This window comes from Melanotaenia boesemani, chromosome 6, assembly GCF_017639745.1.
Source record: "Melanotaenia boesemani isolate fMelBoe1 chromosome 6, fMelBoe1.pri, whole genome shotgun sequence".
NCBI lineage: Eukaryota > Metazoa > Chordata > Actinopteri > Atheriniformes > Melanotaeniidae > Melanotaenia > Melanotaenia boesemani.
In genome coordinates, this window is record NC_055687.1 from 33548594 (window position 1) to 33561405 (window position 12812).

General features: G+C 39.4%; 1 long non-coding RNA gene across 2 annotated transcripts in view; it reads left to right on the forward strand.

Moving 5' to 3' along the window:
• The first annotated feature begins 2411 nt into the window (after positions 1 to 2411).
• The window catches only part of LOC121642434, a 190544-nt gene continuing 180143 nt past the window's right edge, over positions 2412 to 12812 (forward strand). For both annotated transcript variants that reach the window (XR_006010881.1, XR_006010880.1), the window contains exon 1: positions 2412 to 2542. This is a non-coding gene — a long non-coding RNA (uncharacterized LOC121642434). The remainder of the gene's footprint in view (positions 2543 to 12812) is intronic.

The window sequence follows — 12812 nt, forward strand, 5'->3', positions numbered from 1 at the left end:
CTGTCCTTAATTTATTATTTTCTTTTGTTTGATTTCCAGCTCAAGTACATTTATCCACCATGTCAAATTCTTTGTATCTATTAACAGTTGGTGATACAAGGAGAACACCTGGGTGTTTCCTAAAGGTGGAGACGTCAACATCACCACCGTTGTGTGGGTCAAGCAACACATTATATATATATATATCTGTAATTAACTGTCCAGAAGTATTTCCTTAATGGCTAAAGAAGACACTTTATAAACCACAGATCACATTCTGTTCTTATCGACGGTCCCACCTCACTGAGCTTAATGCACAAAGGTTTACATTACAGTACGTTAAAAGTTCACTGGAGCCACTTCCAACTGCAAATAATAGTCATTTATAAAGTCTTTATAAGTCCAAATAATGAAATGATTTGACATTGTGGAATTTAACAGCACAATTTCTATATAAAGTTGAGAGCAATTTATTGTCACAAGAAATGCTTCAGGAAATATGGAGGTTTGTAATTTTAGGTAAAGATCAGAATTTTTAATGAAACAAAATCAAACAGCAAAAAAATTGTAGAACCGTTAGTGGAGCTGAAACCACATCCAAACATCAATATACTCAATAAAAATACATTATTTTTACAAGGTACATAAAGAGGGGCCTTAACACCTAGCTGGAATATACTTGTCATGTATTATATGGTGTGTGTGTGTGTGTGTGTGTGTGTGTGTGTGTGTGTGTGTGTGTGTGTGTGTGTGTGTGTATTATTACATATAATATCCATTGTGTGTATATTGACATAATTTTCCAAAATGTCAAGTTTTATTGGTAAAAATATGTACAATGTAGTAATGAATGACGTAATTTCAGTAGGTACAAATGGATTATATAGGCATGGTAAAATAAAACACATTTTAAACGTGTCTATATCGATATGAAAATATTGGGGTGGCGTGGCTCAGTGGGTAGAACGGTCGTCTTGTATTCTGAGGGTTGCTGGTTCGATCCTCGGTCTGTCCAGCTCATGTTGAGGTGTACTTGAGCAAGACACCGAACCCCAAATTGCTCCTGATAGGTCGTGGTTGAGCACCTTGCATGGCAGCTTCCACCATCTGTGTGTGTGAATGTGTGTGTGAATGTGATGTACAATGTAAAGTGCTTTGGGTATCATTCCAGGTACAGGGAAGCGATATTTAAATACAGACCATTTACCAATATTAAAAGAATTTAAATAAATTGAAAAACTAAATAAACATAGTTAATTTATATCGAAGCCACATTGTATTAAGCTGCACATATATTTATATTCACATGTACATTTATATTCATGGTTTTTATACTTTGATCTATTTAAATGCAACAACGGAGCATTGGATAAAGGTGGGATTAAGTTTGTTACTTCTTTCTTAACATGTTAAGAACATGTTAACAGCTTTTAGATCTGATTCACTAATTTGATTATTTCAAAATAAAACATTCATTCATACATTCATTCATATTCATTTTATATCTGTTAGATTTTCCAACAGAGTCTCAGGTTTTATTTTAACATCTTTTCTTTATTTAAATTGATTCACTCTGAGATTAAAAATGTGGAATCCAGTAGTTAAGAAGCAGGTCTCTTCAACCATTTAAATAGTTTTTATTTTTTAAATAATCCATTTATTTTACAAAACTGAAATTATTCATATTTTTATATCTGGCTCACATGTGTCCTACAGAGAGAAGCTAAGGACTGTTAAGAAAACTACTAGATTACTATTTGTATTTGTATTTTCTGAAACAAAATAAACCAACATGGCGTGTAGACAGGAATCAGCTTTACAGAGAAGATATGTCTGTATGCAACCTGACATCTAACTACTTTCACATGTAATTGAATTAAAGATGCACAAGTTACTATTCAGGAAAAGTTAGGGATAAGTAACATTTGGGTGAAATTTACAGCAAATTTAAAAATGTGTTAATAACTCATCATCTGTTAGGTGTCGTGTTGGTCTCGTCATGTCAAAATGTGAACGCTGTGATGAAGACTTCAAATACAAGTTGTCACTGAACCAGAACATTTAGTGGTTTTGACTCTTCTTTTTTTGTGTGTTTTTGTTTTTTTCTTTTTGCAATTATTAATCCTATCTAAGTGTGGTACTTGTACATTCAAAATGTTAGAGAAAGTCAAAGTTATAGTGCATTTTATTCTGACATAATGTAAAAAGTGGCATGTCCCTAAAGTTTTGCAAATATCCGGCGCATTTGTCTTTGTAAAAAAAGTATGGATTTTAGTTGGTTACTGGGTCCATATAAAAAGGTTCATCTGCATGCAAGTTCTCAAATCCGGAGCAGTCAACCTGTAAAACAGCAGGTGTCATACTTTCTCTGGCCTGCAGGTGTCGCCAAAGCGTCACTAAGAGCAGGCGTCAGCAGCGTGTACTGTACAGTAGGACAGCTGAGCTTTATTTTGCTTCCCTTGACACCACTAGTGCAGTTGGACTTGACGTCTAGCAACGCAACATCCCAGACTTTAAACAACCAGCCACGGCGGCTCTGCATGTGAGTCCACTGCATTTACAGGTAGGAAGCCTCCGACGTTTTCTTAGTTATTACTGTACACCTGCGCTTAAAAATGATGCATACTGCTTCTGTCTTGTGCATATGGAGGAATGTTCTGGTTATGCTAGCTGGGGTGGCTAAGCGCTAGTCAGGCGTCCGGTGTGGGGTCTCACTTTGGGCCAGACGGGGGAAGTTGCTGTGCAGAGTTGGAGCCGCTTTGCAAGCTGCGCCAGACTGCAGAGCTAAGCTAACTGAGCTTAGTTAGCACACATGAAGTAGACCAGCCCTGGCACCCATCCATCCGCCGGGGCCGCAGCACCTGTCCGCTATGCCTGCGTCCCTGCGGGGGTGACGCTCCTCTCCCACCACCTTTCACCTTGAGGGGACACTGAGATCCTTTATATTCCGTCTGCTTGCTGTGTTAGCTGTCATGTCCAGTTCATTTGAATGAACAAGCTAGCTGGGAAGAAGTATGATAAACTGAAGTGACTAATATTTTAGGCCAACTTTTCTTTATGCAAATGAGACATGCAGTTCACCTGATGAACTGATGGAGCAGCTTCTTCTGGGTTTAGGGTTTAGCGCTGCAGGGTGGGGTGAGGACCACAGTGGGGCACAAAAACATCAGCATCCACACTTATCCTCTGTCTTCTCAGTTAAAAAGTTATAATTATGTAAGAGCTCCTATGGCCCCCAGCCAGAACAAACCATCAAATCAGCTTCTTAGTCTATTGAACTCTCTTTTGAATAAGTAGAAGTGAAGTGAAATGTTTAACACTTTAAACAAGCCCATGCCTCAAACTGGAAACTAATGCAGTCCTGCAAAAATGTTGATCTTTATGTGACACTGCTGCCATACTCCAGCCCTCTGATGCTGCTCACATTCAGCTGATTACTGAGCTCTGATCTGTGATGAGCTGCGTGAAGGGCAGGGCTTCTCTCTTTGTGGGTAACTGGGGTGAATTTAAATACATGCTGAATGTGTCTTTTTTTTGTCCTTGCCTGGCTTGATGTATGGAAATTTACCACTCTGTCGCTTGTCCTGAATGTCTCAATCAAGAACACCTTGAGGAGCATGATTGTTTCTTTTCCATCTGTTTTACCTGACTCCATCCTGTCCGATATGCATGCAAACTAAAGCTCCAGCAGCCTTCTTTTCCCCCACACAGCCTGGTACGTTGTAGAGGTTGACTGTTGGGTCAGAGCAGAGTCCACTGCAGATGTCTCTGAAGCTGAAGTTGGTGCTGTTGCTGCTCTTCTGCAGCACCTGAGTTGTTTGGCTGCGTCTGTGTTAATATTAAACCAAGGAGAAAGTCGAGCCCAAATTGGACCCTTTATTGAGATTTGCGTCCCCTTTAACGGAAGTTAATGCTTCCTTTGTCACATAATTTTTTTAAACACAGTTTGTGTAGATGTAGGTGCAAATACAGGTCTAATGTCAGCTTCATAAACTGCTGTAGTACATTCAGATGTATAATTTATTATCCGGGAATGGAGAATGATTTCTAATTAATTCACTGTGTTGGAGTCAAGTGCTTTTATACGATGTGAACGTGGCCCTCAAGACTCTGTCATGAAGAGATGATTGTGAGATTACTTAGTACGAGGGAAGTCGTTTGGCTTGACATAACATAACCAGTATCTAACAAGCTTTTAAATCCACTGCTGACATTTATAGTGATTATATCAAGCTGTGCTAACTGTGCTAGCTGTCATTCAGTTAGCACAGCTGACAGAGACTTGGTCTTCAGAGGCAGTGAGTTTAACTCTGCTCATTTTAAGCCTCCATGATCAGCTCTAAACTGGAAATATGAAACATGTTTATGATGAAATACCTGAAAACTTTTAGGATGGACATACAGTATATTGTATATTTCTGGTACCATTAAAACTACCGTCATTCAACAAACTTTTAGGAAAACAGTGAGACTGCTGGAAAAGGGAGGGATGAGCTGCAAGCAGCTGCAGCAAACACTGATGCAAACCATGCAAGTTTTAAACCACAAACCACAAAATCTGATGTTTTTTAAATAGTGACATACCAAATAACATGATATTAAGTGTTGATGGTGCACATTGTTATTTTATGACTTGTTTTATAATTAAACTCTGAATGACTGCTTTAATGTAGAGCAACTGTGTAAAAGATACCGAACAGTTTATGATCATGTATCTCACCACAGTTTACAGTGATCTGCTTAACCCTGACCGCTCAGGTCAAATTTAACCTGTGTGGACGTTTGACAGCACCAAAATGACCCTAAACATCATACTATTGTCTGAAATTTGACAGCTTTTGCTCAAGTGACACAAAAATGAAAATGTTTTCAATTTTTATAGTTTTGTGTAGGTGCTACAGAATCTTGTACTCTGAGGTTGTTTCGGGTCAGATTTGACCCGTATCCATTTAAACAGATTTGAGATCTACCAGTGTCGGTCAAATCATAGAAAAAAGGTGGTTTTAGGGAATCTTGAGACTGTGAAACTGTACAGACCGTGATTATGTGTTTTTGTTTACATATATATACACACACACACACATATAATGTTATTTATTTATTAATTTTTATGGGAAAGCGGTGACAGAGTTCAAGTGGGCCAGGAACTGTTTGCATTCCCACTACATTTGGTTTATACAGAAACAGGTCCCTGTTGGTCTTATTAGGGGTATTTGGAGGTGATTTGGGGGAAGATGTGTAAGAGCAGGGAGACAACATGCAAGAAAAAATAAACTGTGCTATTTGTTGGTCTTCACACAAGAAGCCAAAACAAGTTGTCAGAGGAGAAGGAGACGTAACTTCTGTCCTTTAAATGACAATAATAAACATTTTATTGTTTAATATTTTGTGTTTAGGTGATAAATGATAAATTATTATTGATAATCATGCCGTGGTGTTTAGCTCAACTGCTTCGCCTCATGTACGAAGACTTCAGCTCTTTGACAAGGTGCTTGGCCCCAGCCGAGGCCCTTTGCTGCATGTCTCTCTCACCCACTTTTCTGTACATTAACTGTAAAATAAAGACCACTAGAGCCAAGAAAATAATAAAACAAAGGATAATTATAATTTCTTATGATAGGCCTATGGCAGCGAAGACAGTGTTTATTGATTGTAAATGGTTAAACATGGTCATATTATAAATGCTAACAGTTCCAAAAAGTTCATGCTATTATTAAATTAAGTAAACATAAAAGCTTTAATAGTTTTATGTAAAACAGGACATTATATTGTGTAATAGTAGATATTTTTCTCCAAAAACAGTGCTGTAAAACCTAAAAAATACACTTTTCCTTCTCTCTGAAATATTTCTAAACATTTAATCATGTATTTATCTGTGTGACAAAAGCTATTTAAAGTGATCTGTAGTTTAAAATTTGCTATAGAGAAATAAAGAAAAGTTCAGTATGGGTCAAAATTAACCCGGACCATACTATGAAGGCACAAAGTAACCAGTATGTGAGGGTAAAATGCATTTTTAAACTTTATTGGCGCATATATTTGTGGCTAGGCTTGAAAAAATAGTTGAAATCAGTATTTTGACAAAAGTAAAATATTCCAGCTGCTCTGTAAAACATAGACTAAGAAAAGGTACAACACTGTTTCCCTGTTATTATATTGGTGGAGGGGGGGTTCATTTTGATCTGGTCTTCTAAACAGCACCAAGCCACAACAGAAGTCATTTCAGGTTCCTCTTTCCTTTAGAACAGGTTTATACTTTGTCTTTTATTAAAAACATTATAGTTACTGATCTGATTTACATGACGGTAGGTCGTAGCTGCTCTCCAAAGCGCCGTCCCCACGATGCTGAATTGCAGGAAAACTGCAAAAGTATTTTAGCAAACCACCCTTTTACCCCCACGAAACCAGGGATTAGCCTCCATGAAACCGGTCATGTCTGAAACCAGGTACCAAGGTGGTAGGTTTGAGACCTCCACCGTCTGTGGTATCATGAGGACAGCGTAACCGCACCACTAGAGGACGTCAGTGTGATGAATACGCGGCAAACACAACAACAATCATGGCGTCTGTGACCAGCTGTGTTGTGGTGCTGGTCCAGACAGTCCTGGCTTGTTACAGCTTTAGCACCAAAATGCTCTGCTTGAACAACACAGTGCTGCGCTGCTGTAGCATCAACAGCGGGAGCAAGCAGATATGTCATTGTCAGCACATGCTCCACGTCTTGTTCTAGCTCTGGAATGTTACTCTTTAATCATCAATCATTAAGTAGGAACACATCTAAAACCTGCAGGACAGGCAGTGGGTCTTGAGGACCAGCGATGAGAAACGCTGTTCTAGACAATGAGTTCCAAATGTCAGAGTATGGGAGTATTAGATGGGACGAGTTTTGAGGACAATGACAGATTCTGCTTGTTGAAGCTGTGTGGGTTCCCGTGATGAGCATACTGTCCTCTGCATTATATACTTGACATTATTTAGAGTAAACAGGCTAATTAAACAGCTGCTGTCATGACTGAAAGCTTAACATTGTGGCCACTTACCACCTTAAATGTGCAAAAACATTTGATGTAAGAATGCTGTGTCATCCATCATCCCGTATAAAACCACAGCATAGTGAACTACACTGCTCATTTCTAACTGTGCATACCATCATTATTTAACATTAGAAATAGTATTTTACTTCTCAAGCTCCTCCTGAACTTTGTCTTTCCATCCGCCAGGACCCGGACGCTGCTTACTTCGCTTGCAGCTAATGCGTTTGTGGGGGGATTCTGTAACTAAAACAAGCGCACCCAAAAGAAGACTGTGGCAACCTCATTGGCCAGCATCATATCTGGCTTTCTATTGGCTGGGGGACTTTTGGTAGGATCATCTCGCTACAATCAAAATACGCAGAAAAAATCCACAAGGAGACATTTTTAAAGTGCAGAGCAAAGGTCTGAGTACAAAGGGGAGGGGTTTAAACTCAAGAGAGGAGCATTTGTAGGAATTTGAGAACAGCAGGTTTGTTTTGAGAGCAAGAAAAACACATCTGAATGCAAGCAGAGGCTTTTTGAGTGTAAGCAGTGTTGTAAGAAAGAGATGTAGAAGATTTGAGCTTGAACAAAACAATTAATGTTCTCAAATCTACCAAATATATTCTTAATAAATGGCAGGATAAACTCCTCATAATAGAGCAGCTTTGGGATGTGGTGGAACGGGAGATTCTCATCATGGATGCAGCTGACAAACCTGCAGCAACTGTGTGATGCTGTCATGTCAATATGGAGAAAACCTCCGAGGAATGTTTCCATCACCTTGTTCAATCTATGACACCCAGAATTAAGGCAGTTCTGGAAGAAAACGTTACCAGAAAGGTGGACATAATGAAGTGGTTAGGGTGTGTATATGAGGAAAAAAAAGAAGAAAGTTGAGGAGAAGGTCAGCTGACAGACGGTGTATTCTTAGCTGCTGTAATGTGTTCACGTCTGCCAGGTTGAGCTGTGCGAAGCAGACACACACATGCTGCACAAGTGCCTCTCAGAGCCAGACTCCTGTGTCCGTCTGTCTCTTTGTTCTTACAAGTCAGAGTGTGTGATCGAGGCTGTACCTGACCGCCAGTGTGTGTGTGCATTCAGTGAAAGTGAGTGTGTGTTTTTTGCCCTTTGCCAATTAGCGGCTTCTCACCTCCTGAGGCGAGAGGCTGAGAGTGTGTTCGACAGAGGAAGGAGACTTGACGGGGCTTGTCTGCCGCTGACGGCTCAGTCTGAGCCTGAACTCACACATACTTCAGTCTGAGCGCCGACCCAAACACACCCATGTGTGCCAGTTGTTGATAATAATGGGCTGTCTGTGTGTGGGTCCATGTGACACGGTGAAATGTGACAGCATTGTGTCGGTGGAATGAAGGCGTGAGACGGGCAAAGATGAGTGCCAGCCTGCACCAGAGTGTGTGTGTATGTGTGTGTGTGTTACTTTGTCTGGATTGTGCTCATTGGAGTGTTTTGTATGAGCCAATACACTGTATGTTATTGTTCATATTTTAAAAATGGTGTCTGTGACTTTGCAGAGTGAAAAAAGAGTAAAAAAAAAAAAAGCCAGTGAATGATTGAATGTGTGATGGAACTGTCTGAAGATGTGTTGTATGTCTGCCTGTGTTTCTGCAGATCAGGAACCTGCTCAAAATCTGTTTTGCTGAGTCAGGCTTGATTGCTTTTAATCCTTTCCTGCATAAAATTAAAAAGAAAATAGTTTTTGATTGATTGTCAGAAAATGTTTCTTGATTAAACTGGAAAGCCAATTTATTCCTCTTTTTAATTGAGCCACATGCATTTGTGTGATGAGCAGTCGAGTTGAGCATGTGGGTGATACGCCTCAGCCTGGTACCTCGTCCTCATCCTGTAAACCTGCTCGGTGGAGGTTAGTCATCCTGGAGGACCGAGTTCGGTCCCAGACTGTGGAGATATGAGATTGATGCTGGTTGCAGAATTTCATCTCCACATCTCTGCACTGAGATTTCCTCCAGTGAGGTCAAGTCTTGTTTTTCCATTGACGGAGACACTGCCCTACACCATCACTCTGTCTCCACCAAAAGCTGCTCCATGTCTTCTCCACACTCCACACTAATTGGACCTGTAGGGGTACATTGTATTGTCACTGCTACCCTGAAAGGTACTACTGTTGTGCCACCTTGTACCCTAATTTAGCAGTACTGATCTTTATAAGAGACAGTCTGAAAGGGTACAAATAAGTACCCCCTATTGAGGGTTCAACAGCAGTACAGTTAAGGGTACCACTTCAGTAACAATCCTTTGCATCCCTAAAGCAGGGATCTCATTGATAAAGCAGGGACATTTAGCACACCATCCTGCAGATTTTAGATGCTTCCCTGCTCCAACGAATCTGGTTATAATGAAACAACAGCTTGTTAATTTGCACAATGAGCCATTAATCTGAGTCAGGTGTGTTGAAGCAGGTAAACATTTAAAACCTGCAGTATACTGGGCGTTGAGGTTCGGAGTTTGAGATCCTTGCCCCTAAAGATACATTTAGGCACTTTATTTTCTGTTTTTATTTCTCTTTACAATCCAGCTGCTGTAGGCAGAATCTGGACTCATTGTTGCAGACACCAGTACAAATGGCCCTGACAGTGACAAGCAGTCATGGCAGCCTTATGAGACCAGAGATTAAAGATTAACTGTGTGCAGTCTGTGCCAGATTGATTCCAGAGCTGTCGGCCATATCGTCCTGCAAACCTTGACTACAGATCTGTAGAAGACTGGCTACAGTTCCCAAGTGCTGACAGAGTGAAGACAGAGTGAAGATTGAAGTTGCCTTATGACCTGGGCCCTATCCAGATCCGTCAAACGTGGCATGCTTGAAGCAGACACCAACTGATTGCTGTCGCAGGGTCCATGCTCATAGGTGCTGCTACTCAGACGCCCGACTGTCAACACCTGGGGAACCAGAAGCTGAAAACAAGTCAGTAGCAGAGTCAGCTGTTTACAACAGGCAGAGGAGGTTTGGCAAGTTTGTCAGGGGTGTTCTCCACATCCTCAACTCTGCTGCTCATCCCACAAATGCATTTTCCTTACAAGTGTGGCTCCATTTAAAACCGACTTTCCAACAGTATCAGATTAATTACCAAGAAGCAAAGAAATAATCCATGTAAAACTTATTTCTTTACTTTTTGAGCTAAGTTTATAAAAACCACAGTGCAGTGAGGAACAGCGATCTGGTGTGTTTAAAAGAGAAGAAACGGATGTTCAGCCTGCATCAGCCTTCATGCCACGATAAAAAGAATCGCCATGGTATTATTTAATAAATCAAGAAAAATCGTAACTTGTGAGTGAAAGTCTTCATTTTTTATTTAATTTTCTCAACTTAAAAAGGTTTTTGTAAACAGCTTGACACCATAGTTTCTCTTTATTTTTGAGTTTTAGCAAGATTTTCAGTTTCACCAAAGAAAGGAAAATAGTTTTTACATCTCTGTTCCCTTTGTTAAGTTATTTTTTAAAAGATTTAATCTTGGCCAGAGCCAATCATCTTGCAGAGATCTGACTGAATACATTTGAAAATGTTGTTATAGTCGAATAGAGGATCAAAGTGCTGCGTGTAACCCGCTGAGAAGGGAAGGGTTTTATTTTTAACCCCAGCAGACACGCCATGATAAGTTGATCAAAGAACTTATTTGTCAAAACATGGTGCATTCTTCAGTGGTACCCTGCGGAAATCACAGCATTGAGGTGAGTATCCTGTGTGACAGTTAATCTCAGTTTTATTCAGAGAACAGAGAGCGGCTTTCACACATATTTCTGTTGAGTTTTCAGCCTGTTTGATACTGTTTATTTCTGTGTGACATTTCATGGGTTGTGTTACTGATTGATTACGTATATTTCTCTATTTTAGGATTACTGCAAGATGTCAATTTGTACATCGGAAGTAGCTTATTGTGCTGTTAATGTGCAGGTTTTAGTGAAACCAGAGCTGCTGCTTTAATTGATTGATTTCAGAATCAGATAATTAGGTCAGTCTTGGGCTTCACGGTGGTGTGATGGTTAGCAACGTTGCCTCACAGCAAGAAAGCTGCTGGTTGGAACCTCAGCTGGGGCTCTTCTGTGTGAAGTTTGTTTCCTACAGTCCAAGAACATGTATGCTAGGTTAAATGGTGTTTCTGGAGATGACTGGGTAGTTGTTTGTCTCTTTGTGTTGCCCCTTGGATGACCTGTCTAGGATGTCCCATGTCCCTCGCCTAATATCCACAAGGGTAGACTCCAGCCCCCCAATGATCCTGCAGTGGAATAACTGATAGTTTGGTCCTTTTTCTGATACTAGTCAAATGTGAATTATTTCTCAAATTTGAAGCTCTGGTGATATTTGTTGTTACTTATGATAGGACACAGAATTGAAGGTATTTTAATCTGATAATTTAATTTATACAAAGAGGTTTTCAAAAGTTAAGAAAAATATTGGGCAGAAAATTCCCTTTTTTTAAATCTGAAGTCTTTATTTTAACAAAATGGAATAAAATAAATAAACAAAATGTTCATATATGTATGATTTATGTGTGGCATGTCATGGTTATTGAAGTAGAAAAGGCATCTACCAGGGGGCAGAAGACAGATGTTTTATTAAACATTAGGGTTTAATACGATGGAGTATTATGTCCACATTAAGAACAATATTTTTTCACAGGCTTCGAAAATAAAGTCATAATATTACAAGAAAAAAGATGCAATATTACGAGAATAAGGTCTTAATTTTATGAGAAAAAAAGTCGGGATATGACAAGAAAAAAGTTGTAATATTTTAAGAAAAAAAGTTGTAATGTTACGAGAAAAAAAAAATCGTAATTTTACGAGAATAAAGTTGAACTTTTACGAGGATAAAGTCATATTGTGCCAGTTCCAGGCATTTCCCCCTCCACAAAAGCAGCAATTTCCTTCAAGTCTGCTTGCTTCTTTCTGCAGAATCGATTCATTTTCTTGCAGATTCTTTTCAAAGTCCTGATACGTATGATCATGTTGTGCTGATCTGTGTGAAAAGATGAAGCATCTCCTGGTTTGTGAAGCCTCATGAAGTGCTCTACCGCCCTCATTTTAACAACGTTCCTCTTCTAAAATAACTGGTTAAAATATTATTTTTGTAATAACTTTACAACTTTATTCTTGAAGCTTGTGAAAAAATATTTTTCTTAATGTGGCCCTAATACTCCGTCGTAGTTTAATGTAGGGTTAGGCGATATGGTAAAAAAAAAAAAAATCCAGTGTTTTCACACAAAACTTGATTTCCACTTAATGTATTAAAAAAATAAAGAAGAAAGAATAAAATAAAAATAAAAAAAAAGGTATTATTTCTTCAGTGATATGCAACATGCCTGTATCCTGACCTCTTTCAACTGGGATCCTCCCCCGTCACACAGGATAAATTGTAAAATGATTCCCCTGATGCTGGTTGCTGGAGTGTGCAGGCCAGAGTTCAGCATTTCTCACTGCACTCAAATGGACAGCTAAATTCCAGCAGTGAATGAAAAGCTTGCTTGACTATGTATCTGTGTTTTCATGCACTGGAGTCTCAGAACCAGGGTTAAAAATAATCAGAGGCAGTTTAGAAAGTGAAGCGGTAGGAGATGTAGGAGAAAAAAGCCGTATCTGTTGTCTGGAGATATCTTGGTTTTAAAAAGTCGGACGTGGACTGAAAATGATGTTGGGATAAAGGTGCTGAGCAGTTTTCAGCACCACCTGAGCAGCAAACGTGCTTTAAAGTACCAAGAATGTCTGAAACTAAGAGTCAGATGTCACTTAGAGACACTTTTCTAAAGGTGCTCTGTATGACATAACAAAACAAAACATGTT